Source organism: Centropristis striata, chromosome 10 (assembly GCF_030273125.1).
Source record: "Centropristis striata isolate RG_2023a ecotype Rhode Island chromosome 10, C.striata_1.0, whole genome shotgun sequence".
Taxonomy (NCBI): Eukaryota; Metazoa; Chordata; class Actinopteri; order Perciformes; family Serranidae; genus Centropristis; species Centropristis striata.
The window spans coordinates 24304531-24320560 of NC_081526.1; the positions used below are offsets into that span (position 1 = coordinate 24304531).

At 44.9% G+C, this 16030-nt stretch overlaps 1 long non-coding RNA gene across 1 annotated transcript; it reads right to left on the minus strand.

Moving 5' to 3' along the window:
- Window positions 1–8145: 8145 nt before the first annotated feature.
- LOC131979412 (uncharacterized) lies at window positions 8146–11563 on the minus strand. Its single transcript, XR_009395052.1, has 4 exons — window positions 11381–11563; window positions 9904–9930; window positions 8945–9028; window positions 8146–8488 (listed from the first exon to the last, which is right to left on the minus strand). It is a non-coding gene; the product is annotated as an uncharacterized LOC131979412 (long non-coding RNA).
- Window positions 11564–16030: the final 4467 nt, after the last annotated feature.

Genomic DNA, 16030 nt, shown 5'->3' on the forward strand with positions numbered 1-16030 from the left:
GGCGACTGCCACTGAGACCATGAGAACCTGCGACTGCTACTGAGACCATGCGAACCGGCGACTGCCACCGAGACCATGCGAACCGGCGACTGTGTCGCTGAGAGACCATGTGAACCGGTGACTCTGTCGCTGAGACCATGTGAACCAGTAACTCTGCCGCTGAGACCATGTGAAGCAGTAACTTTGTCGCTGAGACCATGTGAACCGGTAACTCTGCCCCTGAGACCATGCAAACCAGTAACTCTGCCGCTAAGACCATGTGAACCGGCGACTGCCACCGAGACCATGCGAACCGGCGACTGTGTCGCTGAGAGACCATGTGAACCGGTGACTCTGTCGCTGAGACCATGTGAACCAGTAACTCTGCCGCTGAGACCATGTGAAGCAGTAACTTTGTCGCTGAGACCATGTGAACCGGTAACTCTGCCCCTGAGACCATGCAAACCAGTAACTCTGCCGCTAAGACCATGCGAACCGACGACTGCCACTGAGACCATGAGAACCTGCGACTGCTACTGAGACCATGCGAACCGGCAACTGCCACCGAGACCATGCGAACCGGCGACTGTGTCGCTGAGAGACCATGTGAACCGGTGACTCTGTCGCTGAGACCATGTGAACCAGTAACTCTGCCGCTGAGACCATGTGAAGCAGTAACTTTGTCGCTGAGACCATGTGAACCGGTAACTCTGCCCCTGAGACCATGCAAACCAGTAACTCTGCCGCTAAGACCATGCGAACCGGCGACTGCCACTGAGACCATGAGAACCTGCGACTGCTACTGAGACCATGCGAACCGGCGACTGCCACCGAGACCATGCGAACCGGCGACTGTGTCGCTGAGAGACCATGTGAACCGGTGACTCTGTCGCTGAGACCATGTGAACCAGTAACTCTGCCGCTGAGACCATGTGAAGCAGTAACTTTGTCGCTGAGACCATGTGAACCGGTAACTCTGCCCCTGAGACCATGCAAACCAGTAACTCTGCCGCTAAGACCATGCGAACCGACGACTGCCACTGAGACCATGAGAACCTGCGACTGCTACTGAGACCATGCGAACCGGCAACTGCCACCGAGACCATGCGAACCGGCGACTGTGTCGCTGAGAGACCATGTGAACCGGTGACTCTGTCGCTGAGACCATGTGAACCAGTAACTCTGCCGCTGAGACCATGTGAACCAGTAACTCTGCCTCTGAGACCATGCAAACCAGTAACTCTCCTGCTAAAACCATGCGAACCGGCGACTGCCACTGAGACCATGTGAACCTGCGACTGCTACTGAGACCATGTGAACTGGCGACTGCCACCGAGACCATGCGAACCGGCGACTGTGTCGCTGAGAGACCATGTGAACCGGTGACTCTGTCGCTGAGACCATGTGAACCAGTAACTCTGCCGCTGAGACCATGTGAAGCAGTAACTTTGTCGCTGAGACCATGTGAACCGGTAACTCTGCCCCTGAGACCATGCAAACCAGTAACTCTGCCGCTAAGACCATGCGAACCGGCGACTGCCACTGAGACCATGAGAACCTGCGACTGCTACTGAGACCATGCGAACCGGCGACTGCCACCGAGACCATGCGAACCGGCGACTGTGTCGCTGAGAGACCATGTGAACCGGTGACTCTGTCGCTGAGACCATGTGAACCAGTAACTCTGCCGCTGAGACCATGTGAAGCAGTAACTTTGTCGCTGAGACCATGTGAACCGGTAACTCTGCCCCTGAGACCATGCAAACCAGTAACTCTGCCGCTAAGACCATGCGAACCGACGACTGCCACTGAGACCATGAGAACCTGCGACTGCTACTGAGACCATGCGAACCGGCAACTGCCACCGAGACCATGCGAACCGGCGACTGTGTCGCTGAGAGACCATGTGAACCGGTGACTCTGTCGCTGAGACCATGTGAACCAGTAACTCTGCCGCTGAGACCATGTGAAGCAGTAACTTTGTCGCTGAGACCATGTGAACCGGTAACTCTGCCCCTGAGACCATGCAAACCAGTAACTCTGCCGCTAAGACCATGCGAACCGGCGACTGCCACTGAGACCATGAGAACCTGCGACTGCTACTGAGACCATGCGAACCGGCGACTGCCACCGAGACCATGCGAACCGGCGACTGTGTCGCTGAGAGACCATGTGAACCGGTGACTCTGTCGCTGAGACCATGTGAACCAGTAACTCTGCCGCTGAGACCATGTGAAGCAGTAACTTTGTCGCTGAGACCATGTGAACCGGTAACTCTGCCCCTGAGACCATGCAAACCAGTAACTCTGCCGCTAAGACCATGCGAACCGACGACTGCCACTGAGACCATGAGAACCTGCGACTGCTACTGAGACCATGCGAACCGGCAACTGCCACCGAGACCATGCGAACCGGCGACTGTGTCGCTGAGAGACCATGTGAACCGGTGACTCTGTCGCTGAGACCATGTGAACCAGTAACTCTGCCGCTGAGACCATGTGAACCAGTAACTTTGTCGCTGAGACCATGTGAACCAGTAACTCTGCCTCTGAGACCATGCAAACCAGTAACTCTCCTGCTAAAACCATGCGAACCGGCGACTGCCACTGAGACCATGTGAACCTGCGACTGCTACTGAGACCATGTGAACTGGCGACTGCCACCGAGACCATGCGAACCGGCGACTGTGTCGCTGAGAGACCATGTGAACCGGTGACTCTGTCGCTGAGACCATGTGAACCAGTAACTCTGCCGCTGAGACCATGTGAAGCAGTAACTTTGTCGCTGAGACCATGTGAACCGGTAACTCTGCCCCTGAGACCATGCAAACCAGTAACTCTGCCGCTAAGACCATGCGAACCGGCGACTGCCACTGAGACCATGAGAACCTGCGACTGCTACTGAGACCATGCGAACCGGCGACTGCCACCGAGACCATGCGAACCGGCGACTGTGTCGCTGAGAGACCATGTGAACCAGTAACTTTGTCGCTGAGACCATGTGAACCAGTAACTCTGCCTCTGAGACCATGCAAACCAGTAACTCTCCTGCTAAGACCATGCGAACCGGCAACTGCCACTGAGACAATGCGAACCGGCGACTGCTACTGAGACCATGTGAACTGGTGACTGCCACCGAGACCATGCGAACCGGCGACTGTGTCGCTGAGAGACCATGTGAACCGGTGACTCTGTCGCTGAGACCATGTGAACCAGTAACTCTGCCGCTGAGACCATGTGAAGCAGTAACTTTGTCGCTGAGACCATGTGAACCGGTAACTCTGCCCCTGAGACCATGCAAACCAGTAACTCTGCCGCTAAGACCATGTGAACCGGCGACTGCCACCGAGACCATGCGAACCGGCGACTGTGTCGCTGAGAGACCATGTGAACCGGTGACTCTGTCGCTGAGACCATGTGAACCAGTAACTCTGCCGCTGAGACCATGTGAAGCAGTAACTTTGTCGCTGAGACCATGTGAACCGGTAACTCTGCCCCTGAGACCATGCAAACCAGTAACTCTGCCGCTAAGACCATGCGAACCGGTGACTGCCACTGAGACCATGAGAACCTGCGACTGCTACTGAGACCATGCGAACCGGCAACTGCCACCGAGACCATGCGAACCGGCGACTGTGTCGCTGAGAGACCATGTGAACCGGTGACTCTGTCGCTGAGACCATGTGAACCAGTAACTCTGCCGCTGAGACCATGTGAAGCAGTAACTTTGTCGCTGAGACCATGTGAACCGGTAACTCTGCCCCTGAGACCATGCAAACCAGTAACTCTGCCGCTAAGACCATGCGAACCGGCGACTGCCACTGAGACCATGAGAACCTGCGACTGCTACTGAGACCATGCGAACCGGCGACTGCCACCGAGACCATGCGAACCGGCGACTGTGTCGCTGAGAGACCATGTGAACCGGTGACTCTGTCGCTGAGACCATGTGAACCAGTAACTCTGCCGCTGAGACCATGTGAAGCAGTAACTTTGTCGCTGAGACCATGTGAACCGGTAACTCTGCCCCTGAGACCATGCAAACCAGTAACTCTGCCGCTAAGACCATGTGAACCGGCGACTGCCACCGAGACCATGCGAACCGGCGACTGTGTCGCTGAGAGACCATGTGAACCGGTGACTCTGTCGCTGAGACCATGTGAACCAGTAACTCTGCCGCTGAGACCATGTGAAGCAGTAACTTTGTCGCTGAGACCATGTGAACCGGTAACTCTGCCCCTGAGACCATGCAAACCAGTAACTCTGCCGCTAAGACCATGCGAACCGACGACTGCCACTGAGACCATGAGAACCTGCGACTGCTACTGAGACCATGCGAACCGGCAACTGCCACCGAGACCATGCGAACCGGCGACTGTGTCGCTGAGAGACCATGTGAACCGGTGACTCTGTCGCTGAGACCATGTGAACCAGTAACTCTGCCGCTGAGACCATGTGAAGCAGTAACTTTGTCGCTGAGACCATGTGAACCGGTAACTCTGCCCCTGAGACCATGCAAACCAGTAACTCTGCCGCTAAGACCATGCGAACCGGCGACTGCCACTGAGACCATGAGAACCTGCGACTGCTACTGAGACCATGCGAACCGGCGACTGCCACCGAGACCATGCGAACCGGCGACTGTGTCGCTGAGAGACCATGTGAACCGGTGACTCTGTCGCTGAGACCATGTGAACCAGTAACTCTGCCGCTGAGACCATGTGAAGCAGTAACTTTGTCGCTGAGACCATGTGAACCGGTAACTCTGCCCCTGAGACCATGCAAACCAGTAACTCTGCCGCTAAGACCATGCGAACCGACGACTGCCACTGAGACCATGAGAACCTGCGACTGCTACTGAGACCATGCGAACCGGCAACTGCCACCGAGACCATGCGAACCGGCGACTGTGTCGCTGAGAGACCATGTGAACCGGTGACTCTGTCGCTGAGACCATGTGAACCAGTAACTCTGCCGCTGAGACCATGTGAACCAGTAACTTTGTCGCTGAGACCATGTGAACCAGTAACTCTGCCTCTGAGACCATGCAAACCAGTAACTCTCCTGCTAAAACCATGCGAACCGGCGACTGCCACTGAGACCATGTGAACCTGCGACTGCTACTGAGACCATGTGAACTGGCGACTGCCACCGAGACCATGCGAACCGGCGACTGTGTCGCTGAGAGACCATGTGAACCGGTGACTCTGTCGCTGAGACCATGTGAACCAGTAACTCTGCCGCTGAGACCATGTGAAGCAGTAACTTTGTCGCTGAGACCATGTGAACCGGTAACTCTGCCCCTGAGACCATGCAAACCAGTAACTCTGCCGCTAAGACCATGCGAACCGGCGACTGCCACTGAGACCATGAGAACCTGCGACTGCTACTGAGACCATGCGAACCGGCGACTGCCACCGAGACCATGCGAACCGGCGACTGTGTCGCTGAGAGACCATGTGAACCAGTAACTTTGTCGCTGAGACCATGTGAACCAGTAACTCTGCCTCTGAGACCATGCAAACCAGTAACTCTCCTGCTAAGACCATGCGAACCGGCAACTGCCACTGAGACAATGCGAACCGGCGACTGCTACTGAGACCATGTGAACTGGTGACTGCCACCGAGACCATGCGAACCGGCGACTGTGTCGCTGAGAGACCATGTGAACCGGTGACTCTGTCGCTGAGACCATGTGAACCAGTAACTCTGCCGCTGAGACCATGTGAAGCAGTAACTTTGTCGCTGAGACCATGTGAACCGGTAACTCTGCCCCTGAGACCATGCAAACCAGTAACTCTGCCGCTAAGACCATGTGAACCGGCGACTGCCACCGAGACCATGCGAACCGGCGACTGTGTCGCTGAGAGACCATGTGAACCGGTGACTCTGTCGCTGAGACCATGTGAACCAGTAACTCTGCCGCTGAGACCATGTGAAGCAGTAACTTTGTCGCTGAGACCATGTGAACCGGTAACTCTGCCCCTGAGACCATGCAAACCAGTAACTCTGCCGCTAAGACCATGCGAACCGGTGACTGCCACTGAGACCATGAGAACCTGCGACTGCTACTGAGACCATGCGAACCGGCAACTGCCACCGAGACCATGCGAACCGGCGACTGTGTCGCTGAGAGACCATGTGAACCGGTGACTCTGTCGCTGAGACCATGTGAACCAGTAACTCTGCCGCTGAGACCATGTGAACCAGTAACTTTGTCACTGAGACCATGTGAACCAGTAACTCTGCCTCTGAGACCATGCAAACCAGTAACTCTCCTGCTAAGACCATGCGAACCGGCGACTGCCACTGAGACCATGCGAACCAGCGACTGCTACTGAGACCATGTGAACTGGCGACTGCCACCGAGACCATGCGAACCGGCGACTGTGTCGCTGAGAGACCATGTGAACCGGTGACTCTGTCGCTGAGACCATGTGAACCAGTAACTCTGCCGCTGAGACCATGTGAAGCAGTAACTTTGTCGCTGAGACCATGTGAACCGGTAACTCTGCCCCTGAGACCATGCAAACCAGTAACTCTGCCGCTAAGACCATGCGAACCGGCGACTGCCACTGAGACCATGAGAACCTGCGACTGCTACTGAGACCATGCGAACCGGCGACTGCCACCGAGACCATGCGAACCGGCGACTGTGTCGCTGAGAGACCATGTGAACCAGTAACTTTGTCGCTGAGACCATGTGAACCAGTAACTCTGCCTCTGAGACCATGCAAACCAGTAACTCTCCTGCTAAGACCATGCGAACCGGCAACTGCCACTGAGACAATGCGAACCGGCGACTGCTACTGAGACCATGTGAACTGGTGACTGCCACCGAGACCATGCGAACCGGCGACTGTGTCGCTGAGAGACCATGTGAACCGGTGACTCTGTCGCTGAGACCATGTGAACCAGTAACTCTGCCGCTGAGACCATGTGAACCAGTAACTCTGCCGCTGAGACCATGTGAACCAGTAACTCTGTCGCTGAGACCATGTGAACCAGTAACTCTGCCACTGAGACCATGTGAAGCAGTAACGTTGTCGCTGAGACCATGTGAACCGGTAACTCTGTTGCTGAGAGACCATGTGAACAATTTACATAATTTCATATGAAAAATACTATATAGTATCAATTTCTTTAAATGAGATTAGAATTTAAAGTAAAAAAATGAATATTTCACCTGAAATTAATGTATTATTAATGCGGGCTTATTAAGGATATTTAACCCATCATTTCAGGACTGTCAATAATTTTTAATTTCATCCAATGAGACTTGAAGTTTATTATTGTGTTTGTGGTAATCTACATTTGAATGTCATTATAGTTATGTTTTAGAAGATAAAACTAATGTTAATTGCAAAATGAATGTCATTGAAAATAATGTTAATGTCATTGAAAGGCCTTGAAAATCTACCATTGCTTTTTTTGTTTGTTTGATGTGCTTCTCTCTGGTTCAGGATTTGCAAAACTATCGTAAAATTTTGAAGCAACCAAGTCGGTTGATAGTTATGTACCAGTAACACGCCGGTGTTGGTCTCTTGCATGCAATGTTTAGACTTACCCTTTCCGCCCCCTCCCCAGCAACAACAATTACAAATATCACAGAAGTTTTGTTAATCTAAAAAGTTACCATCAAGATGTAACCTCTCCTTGGATGGAAGTGTGTGCAATGGTTGGTTTAAAAAAAAAAGATGATGTTTAGTATGATTGACTTGCATTAAGTCATGTATTTAAATATACATTTCATGTTTGTTGAAATGGAATACAATGTTTTGTGTATCACTTTGTGCAGAATTAACATTTGAAGAATTTTTTAAAAAGCTTATCTTTTCAACTGGTGAACGGGGCCAAGTGGGTCCAGAGGTCATCCAGCTGTTCTTGGACTGTGGGGGTGTCTGTATTTTCAGAACCTGATGACACACAATACCAAATTTATTCATACATTATAAATACTCAATTGTGAATTAATATTTTGTTATTCAAAGGAAGTAGTTAAGACAGCAGATTGTATTATCAGGCCATGTCTGTGTCCACTGTGATGGGGAAAAAAACAAACCCATACCTTGTAGAATGGAGAAGGAGTTGTGGGTGCGTTATCCATCATCCACAGCCGGCTGGTTGACGGAGGTCTTTGAGGTACCCCATGGTCAGAAGTGGTTATGCTAAGTGGGGCAGGATCTGCAAGGTCGAGACTTGTCCAACGCACTTTCTGAGCAGCATCTTGGAAGCAGTGGTCTTCCTCGTCTCACTTGGTTCTGCAATATACAATAGCCTGTACAACAATAACTCACAAAATAACACAATTGTAACAATAATATGCAATTGTAAGTGATCTGACCTAAATTAATTTGCTAACTTAACTGTCCCTAGACCAGCATAAAAAGCTAAACTATACAAACTAAATAGTCTACTATAAACCTAACCTACTCCTAACCTAAATATAAATGTGCAAAAAATATGAAAAGTTAGCTTAGTCTGTCTTGAAGATGCTGGACACAGGAAACCTGGAAAAGTCAGAAAATGCAGTGACTTCTATACTATATATTGAGGACCACATGCTGAAAAATCTGCATAATGACAACAAACAACAACATGGTGATGGCTTCTCTGGTTTTAGCCTACAAAATAAATAAATACAACATGTTAATGAGACAGCAATACTTAATTAGATGAGAGTTTGACCAAGCGTCAATTAATGAATGAACATTATTGTTACCAATTTTTTTTTACTAGTTACTAGTTTTTGTACTAAGAATCTATTTTCCCCCCATTCTCTGATTTAAAAATAAATAAATACACGAATAATACTAATAATATTGATTATCCCAAATACACCGTTCCTTCAAATATATTTGTATATCACTATACATGACATCACAGAACAGTGGTTGAAAGTTCTTTATAAATAATAATTTCAGTGTTTCTCAACATTACAGAAGCATTTTTTTTAAATTGCTTACCTGAAAAGGTGAAGACAAACAACTGAATGCTGAAGGTCAACGAAGAACTGGATACTCAAGTCTCTTAGGTGAAGTAGTGTTTATCTAGAACAGGATGACAACCGTGAGCATTGCAGCAATGTAACAATAATGTGTTATTAATGTTTTAAATAACTGAATTAATGTATCACTTATTCATAAAAATCAGTATGAAGCTGAATATAATAATTTGGATTAAATACACACATAGCACCTCTAGAAACATAGCAAAAATTTCAGCATATGTGCCCCTCTGCATCCTTTACAGATAATATAAATTTTAACTTTCTTCATACATTTTTTACGTGTTTTATACATTTTTATAGCACCCATGGTCCTCAGGGGTCAAAAAGGACCTCATGACATTAGACTGGTTTTAGGAAATGTAGAAAAAAATATTACCAACTTTTTTTTCACCTTTTAAGGTAACTCATGACCAAAAAAAATTATATTTCATTTTCATTTTTTTTCATTATTATTGGTCAATTTTATTCAAATATACAAATATCAAAACATAAGTTTCACTAAAAGTTGACATGACCTACTCTGTGCATTCCAATCAAGAATTATTTTTTTCCACTATTACTATTGAAAAAAGTATCCAGGTTTTTTTTTACTTTTTTCTCTCTTGAAATTGAGGCCTAATTTTGAATATTTGACTAAAATTGACCAATAATAAAGAAAAAATTATGAAAATTATATATCACTCAATCAATTTCTGGGGCATGAGTTGCCTTAAATGATAAAATGATAAAAAAAAAAGTTGGTAATATTTTTTTTCTACATGTCCTAAAAACAGTCTTGTGTCATGGGATCCTTTTTGACCCCTGAGGACCATGGGTATATAGTCGACGGGAGGACCACACAAGGGTTAAAAAAAATAATAATGCATAATTTATGAAAGTAGTTTATGTTAATAACAGTCTTTGACAAACACTCACCAGTAAATAGATGGTCAAGCTGTAAATCTGTGAGGTGAAAAACAGGATTAAAGCTTGCTAAGAAGATGAATATGAATGGATAGGTTGATAATTCTATTGACACCACAGCTCGGTAACACCATGGTAATAGTTAGGTAATAATCTTATAATAGTGGCGAATACTTTCAAAAGCTTTCAGTGTAATAGTACCCAAATGCACCCTATACTAAATTTAAGCCATTAATGGCTATGACTCTGGTATTACAAATACACCTTATTACATAATAACCTCTATTATCAAAATAGTACTGCAGTATTAATATCAGAAGAAAACAGGATGAAAGCCTACAACGAAAATGCTTCACAGCACCACTTGAGGCCACACACACACACACACTCACACACACACACACACACACACACACACAGAGTACATAAATATTAGTCATAGGAACACATACTTCAGGTACCAGTTGACATGACAAGTTGGAAAAAAGAAATGGTAATAGTTTTGGTAATAGTCTGCTAACAGTAGTGAGTAACATTGACATTGACACAATGTAAATTTTAAATGGTGAAGTAAACTACCAGTTCATCATTACAGTACATTTTTACAGCCCTGACTCCATGGTTAAATGTACATCCCCATGATTATCTTTTCTTTTTAACCTCTCATTACCAAGTGACATGAGTTTCAGTTTAATATTATCCAAATACACCGAATGTTCAAATTTAGCCATTGATGAGTATGACATTGGTATTACTATTACACCTTATTACATAAGAATACCAAAACATCCTCACAAAAAACAGGACTACATTATCAAGAAGCTACCGTCAAAATCCACATACAATTAGCTACATATCACAGTTAAACAAAAATTAGTCAGGCCAACATTGTACACAAACCCTACATTAAAAATGGCATTTGGACAACATTAATCAAGGAAAATAGCATAAGCTAGCAATTTTTAGCATTATTATATTATTAATATAATAAAAATTAATAATGACCCCTTCCCAGATAGACACAAGACAAAACACAGCAATCATAAACTTTTGTGGCCTAGATTATCAACCCACAATGCATTATAGGCTGTCTGTCAGTAGCATCAAATCAGTCAAACCATGCAATGCACTCTTAGAATCAATAGTGTTTGCTAACACCAGACACATCTACTGTTATAACAACTGTTTGCATCATGGTAACTGTAACATGGAGTAACTGTAAAGATATTCTGCCTCGACGGACCATTTCTAAATTGCTTCGACATGATGCTAAAGCTAGCTCAGACCTAAGACCAGTAGCCGCGAATAAACTAGCAAAATAAAATGACAAACATCGTCCAAAAAAACCTCAAATAACTTGCAACTACATTTCACAAAATTTTCGACAGTAGTTTAAAAGTTCAAATATGAAAATGCTAACATTAAAAGGCACAATTGTAACGGTAGTATGCTAGCGAAATATACAGCAAATAAAAACATGTCTTCTTACCTCAGACGAAAAGCCAGAGAGTGCTCCAATCCAGTGATTCCCAGCCGCTGTTCCGCGGCATACAAGTGTGCGAACATTTGTTAAACATGCTTCACCACGCATGGCATGGTCCAGGTCAGCCTCCTGACAGCAGATAGACTCAGGACACACCGACACCAGGTGCTGCCGACCGCTCCGCCCTCCAGACGAGCTCCGGCTCCACATCCTCCTCTCTCCGGACCGCCGCTCCAGTCTCTGATCAGAAAGTCTTCAATGTTCATCAAACCACCGTTGTTGTTCTTTAGATGATGCCGCCGCCACCAGCTGTCAGCAGTAAACTGAAAATGACCAATCACAAGAGGCCCGGGGTCAGCCTTGGCCCCGCCCCCAATGTGTCAAAAGTCCTCGCTCCGCGCGAATAGAGCTCCACCGCGAGCGAGCACGGGGGAGAATCTGCTTCACTCAGTTGCTGAATATGTGCGCGAAGATCAAACAAGTGTGCGCGGCAGTTGAAATCTGCGCGCGTGACACGAAATAAATGCGCATGCAGATGTGTTATCGCTCGCACGACTTTTGACTCAAATATGACGCCATAAAGTAACAGCATTTTTAACCTGTTTATTACCAGTGACGAAGCGTAGAGTTGTAGTCGTGAACGTCATGAAACAACCGTTGTTGTTTAAACTTTAGATGATGCCGCCGCTCCCAGCTGTCAGCAGTAAACTGAAAAGGCACCCACGTGGAGGGCTGGAAAATGACCAATCATAAGAGGCCCGGGGTCAGCCTTGGCCCCGCCCCCAATGTGTCAAAAGTCAGTCACTCAGTTGCTGAATATGTGCGTAGATCAAACAAGTGCGCGCGGCCAGTGTTGCCACAGTTACCTTGAAAAAGTAATCCGATTACTGATTACTGATTACTCCTTTAAAAAGTAACTTAGTTACTTTACTGATTACTTGATTTTAAAAGTAACTAAGTTAGATTACAAGTTACTTTATTAGTTACATTCAGCAGCTGCCGACAACAACCCCTCGCCGCCTCAACATAAAAATGACAACCAGTTTTAAATTGCCAATACTCATTTTATTGGAAGTGTATTTTTAACAGTAACGTACAAACTTAAAAACGATTTCCTGAAAAAAATACATGTTTTTATAAAAAATAAAATAAAGACAGTCTTTCTTGACTTCACTTAAAAACAAATACTCTTTTTTAAATAAAAAATAAAATAAAGACAGTCTTTCTTGACTTTACTTAAAAATAAATACGCTCTTTTTTTTAAAAATAAAAAATAAAATAAAGACAGTCTTTCTTGACTTTACTTAAAAATAAATACTCTCTTTTTTTTTAAATAAAAAAAAATAAAGACAGTCTTTCTTGACTTCACTTAAAAATAAATACTCTCTTTTTTTTTAAATAAAAAATAAAATAAAGACAGTCTTTCTTGACTTCACTTAAAAATAAATACTCTTCTTTAAATAAAACATAAAATAAAGACAGTCTTTCTTGACTTCACTTAAAAATAAATACTCTCTTCTGAAGCTTACAACTTATATATAATAATATATTAAAATGAAACAAACTCTGAGCATTTATACCCCGGACTGCCAATAGCGATCATATTGACTGCTGCATATAAACGGCAGTTATAGACCACTTTGTCCAGCTGTGCTGTGTGAATCACAAGAGAGAAAGAGATGAGATACCGGGCGCGTACGGGCAAAAACTGAAGGAGGAGGATCGGATGGTGGCTCAGGTAGCGATGAGGAAACTGTCACTGTAAGCTGCACACCTGTCAGCTGCACACCTGTAAGCAGCTGTGCTCCATGCAGACATTTCTCAAACTTTATTTTGTAGGCTAAGGACAGACTAGATCATGATTGTGTTGGATATAAAGCGCCATATAGTCATCCTTACTGATTGACTTAACGTAGCCTGAAGGTAGTGGGAGTGTCTGTTGTGAGTTTAGGGGGCACGTCAGCCAGAGCTGTAGTGTGTGTGTGAGTGAATGAGTGAGTGAGACTGCTGCCTGCTGAACAGAGGGTCGCAGAAAAAGGATCTGAAGTGCCCGTGTTTCGGCTTCAAAAACCCGCAGAACTGATCCGAAAACAGCCCAATTTTATCCACCCACCCAAACCCATTTTTACCCGCAAAATAGATTGCAAAACCGACGATCGACGTCGCTCCCCGAGTCGCAAGAAGAAAGCAAATATATCGTTTTACTAAGGAAAATGACAAAAAATAGTAACGCACACAGTGACTTGGATAAGTAACTTTAATCTGATTACTGGTTTGGAAATAGTAACGCGTTAGATTACTCGTTACTGAAAAAAGTGGTCATATTAGAGTAACGCGTTACTAATTAACGCGTTACCGGCATCTCTGCGCGCGGCAGTTGAAATCTGCCTGCGTGACACGAAATAAATGCGCGTTCAGATGTGTTATCGCTTGTGCGACTTTTGACCATAGCTTTTGACTCAAATATGACGCCATTATTCTTGTATCTAAATGGGTTTGCCGTGACACGGAGCAGAGACCTTGCAGTCCAGCGGTGCATGCTGTCTCTCTGAAGCAGAGGATGGCGGTCGTCGGCCTGATTGCTCTGCTTTGATTGGTCAACTCCACCTGGCCACCTGGTTGCTCCTCCAAGACAGACATTCTAACTTAACGGACATGGTGTTTTTTCAAAAAGCATGAGACCTTATAACTTGACCATACATTGTCCAATCTGCCTCAAACTTGTCATGCATGATGATGGTTCATCACTGACCAGTTCTACATAACAATATTTAATAAATTCCCGCCCTTTTTGATTAGCCACGCCCCCTTTCATAACTAATAAACTGTCCTAGAAACTTGTATAAAGTGTCAGATTACTCGGCATAGAGTTCCTGTTTAATTGGTGGTTGATTACCCCGCCCCTTTTCATTAGCCACGCCCCATTTTACTAAATAATGAACGTTTGTCCTAGAAACTTGTATGAGGTGTCTGTGAACAGAGTCCCTGTTTAACTGCTGATTTAATCAACGAGAATTAAGGGCCAGAGGCAAGCACACAATCAAAATTTCTTTAGAAATGTTCTAGTTCTGGATGTATAAACGACAAAACAAAAATGTTTACCATGCTGTGTTGGTATCATTTTTTTCAACAGAATCTCCTCTATATGACCTGATAGTTTTTTGAAAATAATGTTTCTTTTAATTTCAAAACACAATCATGCTCAATGAAGAATTTTAAAATCAGCACAATCTGATCATTCTTTTCTTTTTTTTCGCTTTGACTCATTGGATTAACATTTTGAACCCAATAAACATCCCAAAAAAACAGAAAATTAGATTTCAAATCATGGTTCCAAATCTAACATATAAGAGGTAAAATGAGGATAACCTGTAGTTATATATTTTTTTAGTAAATATATTTGACCTTAATCTCCAGTTTTACTCGGCCTATCATCTTTAAACAAAAACTGTCATGGAGTTTAAAGCCAGTACTTTAGAGAGAAGCTGACGGCAGGAAACACGCTGCTTTGTTTTGAATTTGTGACATCTTGAAGAAGTCATGTGATTTGATCACACAGACTCCAGAGGGTGAAAGCTGCAAGCAGCGATGAACTGGCCCGAGCAAGGTACACTGCAAATAATTTGTTTCTTACCAAGATAAAAAAAAAACCTTTAGATTTAGAAGTGTTAGATAATTTATCTTTTTTTACGAGTTAATTTCTTATTTTAAGCGTTCAACTACTATTTCTAGATTTAACAATCTTAATTTAAGAAATCTTGTCAAGTGAAATTATCTGTCCATGCAGATTTACTGTTTTTATCTTGTTTTTAGACACACCTTTTTTGCAATGAACAGACTCAGGGGAGTTTAGGTCTTTACCTCACTCAGAGACAAAACCCTGTATTTAAACCACACTGATCATTTTCTTCATCAACAACTAGTCTCATGGGTTTGTTTAGTGCAGCTTGAGGGACGAAGTGAAATATCAAAACCATGGCAATGCAAAGTGCTTTACAGAAGAATAAGTCAAAATTAAGACAAGATATCTAAGAACCACAAGGCAATATAAAAATCAAAACACAAGTAAACTAGAAGATGGGATAAAAGAGAATACATAAGAATGAAAAATGACATTGTAGTCACAGTGCAGTGTGAGATGTGAATAAAGATTTAATAAAAGACAGTGGCAAACAGAAAAGTTTAAAAATGTATTTAAAAGAATGGAGAGTTGGAGGGGAGCTCTAGTCGTCTGAGTTTGTTCCAGATATGTGCAGCATGCAGAAACTGAATGCTGCATGTTTAGTTTGGACTCCAGGGACAAGTAAGCTGATCTGTTCCAGACCATCTGAGAGGTCTGGACGCTTCATAACGCAGCAGCATTTTGGCCTGAAACCATCCAGAGCTTTATAAACCAACAGTCAAATTTTAGAAGAAGAATAAAGACCTGAAATCAGTGATGACTCTGCAGCAGCAATCTGAATAAGCTGCAGCTGCCTGATCGACTCTTCAGAGAGACCTGTGAAGAGATCATTACAGAGTTGAGCCTACTTAAGATGTATGTATGCACTGTATGCATGTGCACATTTTCCTAAGTTCTTCTGAGACAAATGTCCTTTCATTTGTGGTATATTTTAAGCTGTTGTAATGTTACTCCAGATGTTAAAAATGTAAGTG